This window comes from Enhydra lutris, unplaced genomic scaffold, assembly GCF_002288905.1.
Source record: "Enhydra lutris kenyoni isolate GAN:26980312 unplaced genomic scaffold, ASM228890v2 scaffoldscaffold3, whole genome shotgun sequence".
NCBI classification, from domain to species: Eukaryota; Metazoa; Chordata; class Mammalia; order Carnivora; family Mustelidae; genus Enhydra; species Enhydra lutris.
The window spans coordinates 70137477-70142433 of record NW_019154087.1 but is presented as its reverse complement, the minus strand read 5'-3'; positions in this window follow the sequence as shown (position 1 = coordinate 70142433).

Genomic DNA, 4957 nt, shown 5'->3' with positions numbered 1-4957 from the left:
TTTACCCTTTTCTCTGGACAGGTGACATGCACATATTAATATACAAATTTTTAGAAGAATTTTGGACACTTGAAAAGTACCTTTTGTTTTCCATTAAAGGGTACCTGCTCCATGGAGAAAACTTATTTTTTAGTATTTATCTCTAAGTAACATTTTTCTGCTTGATCTCAATTAGTTTTAAAAAAATCACAGTTTCAAAAAAACCCACAATTTCAAGACCAGAATTCTACACAAGAGAAAAATTAAACATTGTATTATTGAGTATAGATTAGTGGAGTGTAGCATAGTCTCAAAATAACAGTAGCTTACACGAGACAGAAGTTTATTTCTCTCTTAGGTAAGTGAAGCATGAAAAACTGCACTCATTGCTCACTTACATGGCCACCCCTGGCTGCAAGGGAGGATGGGAAATACTGTCTTCACTTAGCATGACCATATAAGCAGCTAAAATGAGAGTACTGGAGAATGGTTTTTAGAGAAAATTCTGAGTCTATCTCAACTACACATTTTGAAATGAACTTTCTCAGGTCAAAATAATATAGGAACTAGTAGAGGTAATAACCTTTTCATTTCTCTTAGAATTAACCTTCCCTTGTGAAAAAAAATATATCTTTCATACTATTTATTTCACTTTTTACTACAAGAAACCTCATGCTGTACATATATGGAATGATAACCTAAATAACATTTTGTCAGCATTACCGTTAAACAGAAGCGCACTACTATTAGCAGAACTAAGATAAATTGGGTGACATCTTGTTCCTCTTAAGAGACTAAGTATACAAACTGATAAAATACGACATTGGGATTCTGACCCACAAGCTCTATAGCAACCAGCTGGAGAAACTAAACCACAACTTCTACAGCAATCTGCCCAGAACGGTCAGGACTTGGTCCATGACTGACAACTTCCCTATTTTTTTGCCTCAAACTCAGGACCAACCAGAGAAAGCCAAATATTCTCTCCAAACCAATCATATAAGATGTCCTGCTTCTAGTTAGTCCACCTCCAGCTTTGCCATGCCAACAGTTTCTGATCAAAACATACCACTGTAAAGCTTTCCCACTCCCCACTCTGCCAATTTTCCACCACGCCAAGAGCAAGTGATGGTACCTAACTCCCTTGGTAGAGTGAGCTCTGAATGGATAGCTTCCGGGTGTTCTCATCTGGGCAGCCTTCATTTATGTCCCCATTCATAATAAGCTACCAGCCTGAGCAACAGGTTTCATCTTTTTCTCTTATGAAATTTGGTCCAATTAATATACCATATCACATATTGTACCACTGGTGGTATAATGCTCTGCAAGCCACTCTACCTTCTGTCTCTTTCTCTTTCTGCAATATGGTGACAAATATTATCCATTTCACAAGGATTAATGTGAGGGCCAAATAAGCCAGTGCATGTAAAACACCCAGAGCACTATGTTTGTTATCATCATCATCCCGTCATCGTCATCAAATTCCAAGTCTTGTTTCATTTAATTTTTTCTTACTCTGAGTACATTGGGTCTTTATGAATCCAAATACAGATTCAATGATAAGTTTATGTTTTACTTTTGGGCCCTGAAGATTGTGTAGTGTGTGTGTGTAGTGTGTATGTAGTATGTGTGTGTACAAAATCAGTTGAAATAGGTCCACTATATTGGGAGACAAATTTACTAAAAGTACATATTGTTTCCTTTCCAAAACATGTCATATATATTTGTTGGTGGCTGTAGGGAGGAAGAAGTTCTTTTTCCTTCTATTTCCCACGTTCTCTGGATGGAGCCTTGCAAAAGAGAGATTGACAAGAGAAAACCAAATAATTTATCAACACGCATGGTGCACGTAGTGCAGGAGAAACCCCAATGAAGAGTAACTCGAAGGGGTGGCTAGAACTTGGGCTTATATAGCGTCTTAACAAAAGAACAATGTATTTGTAGAAAGTGACAAGACAAAGAAAAAGGTTTTTAGGCCCTTAAGGGTGGTAAGTTGTGAGAAGGTTAATATACAGCGGAAATCAGTGGAGGAAGGTTTTGTGCAGATGCATCTGGACGCTGACTTTCAGTTTTATTTATATTCATAAAACTTTCCCTGGGAGAGGAGATTTGTGGCACTCCTCATTTTTCAGAAGTTTCTGCTTTAGTCAGACAAGAGAAGCCCCAGAGTGGCTTTTTTCTGCATCTCTTGAGTCATATTTACCTTTAGCTCAAAATAATCCTCAGAGCAAAGTGGCATATTTCAGAGTGACAAATTCTGGCCCCCTAAACCACCATGAATCTGTGACCTCAGCTCTGCTATGGTAACCCCAGCCTCTGCCCCTGTGGATCCCTCTGCAACCCCTCCATCCTCTGCTCACCATCAGCTCCCCTCCAAAAAAAAGAACATCACTCCCGTGTTCCCCTGTGTTCTTCTTAGGGCAAACTTCTTCTGGGGTGTCCCAGCAGACAGTGGTACCGGAACAGGAACATTACCATAGGACATGGGACTTATCTGCAGGAGACAATGGCTGGAGGTCTCCACATAGGTACATAGCTTTTTTAGAGCTCTGCTGTAAATTGGGATTCCTCCTTCCCAGCCCTTCATCTTTTCTTTTTTTTTAAGATTTTATTTTTATTTACTTATTTTACAGAGAGAGAGAGAGAGCGTGGAGAGAGAGAGAGAGTGTGTGTGTGGGTGCACACAGGAGTAGGGGGAGGGGAAGAAGGGGAAGGAGAGGGAGAGAGAATCTGAAGCAGACTATGCTGAGCACAGAGCCCAAGGTGGGGCTTGATCCCAAGACCCTGAGATCATGACCTGAGCCAATACCAAGAGTTGGAGGCACAACCAACTAAGCCCCACAGGAGCCCCCAGCCCTCCATCTTTACCCTCTTTATCCTCCTCTTCAGGAGGAGCTCTACATCTCCTCTTGAAGGAGCTCTCTGCCTGCTCCCACTTCCTTCTGTTATCCTTAGCAGGCTTTTCCTCACCAATAAATCTTTTGCTTTTTTGACCCTGTCCTGGTATCTGCTTCTGTGAGGACATGGACACAATATGTAAACAAAATGCCAACCAGCTATAAGATACCATCGCTATCACACTTTCCACCTTAAGATTCTGATTTGGAATCTAAATGCTTAGGATTTACTGGTTTAGAGTAGGAAATTACAGCATCATAAATAACTACTTTCTTGTGAGTTTAACTAAAATCCAGAATTAAACTTCAGTCTATTTCCAAATATACTGACTCATCAGTTCAGAGTACTGAATATGGGAGAAGAAAAGTCAATGGTAAAAGAACTTAGATTTTAAATGGTCATCAAAAGGAGTGACTAAAGTAACAAGCAGGAGCATCCTACACAGATTACAGAGAGTTACAAAGTTCTTACTGCCAAGGTCCCTGTTCTATAATTCCCGACTCTCTTGCAAAAAAGTCAGTGGAAGCCTCCTTTGACTTCCCTCCTTCTCTTTTATTTCTGAACGTGGGACTTACACAATCTGCACTTCCTTCCACTAGCTAGGCTCTGAGGTGGCCCCATCTTCTTAGGGTAGGACCTAAAGTTGTGCTATTTTCTTAAGAATGCAACTCAGTGGGTCTTCTGGATGATAACAAAGACTTACAGAATATTTCCACTTACATGCGTTCTGGAATATTTACTATAGACAGAAGATGAAGTTCAACACTTATGAAGAGCTTCTATTTTTTTTTTTTTTTTGGTAAAGATTTTATTTATTTATTTATCAAAGAGAGAGATGAACTGGGGGAGCAGGAGGCAGAGGGGAAAACAGGTTCCCTGCTGAGCAAGGAGCCTGAGATGTGATACTTGATCCCAGGTCTCCGGGGTCATGACCAGAGCCAAAGGCAGATGCTTTAACTGATTGAGTCACCTAGACATCCCAAAGAGCTTTTATTTTGAGATGTGTCAAAAACCAGACAGATTTTTTTTTTAGAATTTACAATATACTAAGTTCTTATCTTCTTTCATAATGAATTATTATAGAATAATAACTTCATACCTAAGAAGGTAAGAATCAAATTTTCAAATGAGTGAAATTATCCTCTCTAGCTCTCACAAAAATGTATTTCAAATACAATTTAGCTGAATGTATTTCAAGTATAATTGAGCTTAGAATTGATACCTTTGATGAAATTTAAACTGTGAATAAAAATTAAAAAGTACTATGTAGTGTACACACACACATACACAGAAATATTACTAAGCCATAAAAAAAAAAAAAGATCTGGCCATTTGCAGCAACATGGGTGGACCTAGAGGATATTATGCCAAGTGAAACAAGTCAGTCAGAGAAAGACAAATACCATATGATTTCACTCATATGTGGAATTTAAGAAACAAAACAAAAGAACAAACAGAAAAAAAAAGACAAACAGAAAAACAGATTCTTAAATACAGAGAGGGAACTGGTGTTTGCTACAGGGGAGGTGAGTTGGTGGGGGGCAGGTGGGGGATGGAGATTAAGAGTATACTTATCGGGCACCTGGGTGGCTCAGTGGGTTAAAGCCTCTGCCTTTGGCTCAGGTCATGATCCCGGGGTCCTGGGATTGAGCCCCGCATCTGGCTCTCTGCTCAGCCGGGAGCCTGCTTCCTCCTCTCTCTCTGCCTGCTTCTCTGCCTACTTGTGACCTCTGTCTGTCAAATAAATTAAAAAAAAAAAAAAGTACACTTATCATGATGAGCACTGAGTACTGTATAGAATTGCTGAATCGTTATATTGTACCCCTGAAACTGATACAACACTGTGTGTTAATTATACTTTAACTAAAAAAAAGAAAAATAAATAAATAAGAGTTTATGTAAAAAAAAGATTACAAGGCTGGGAACATTAATAGATTTTTCTATAAAAAATAATTTACTTTCTGTGGCTTTGACCATAAACATATATTTAGTCAATATATGTTTAGTCAATGCTTTGTGTCCACCAGTCTTCTTTTTAAGAGAAACTGCTTCCCATCCTGGCTCCTGGTCAAGAGGTTTG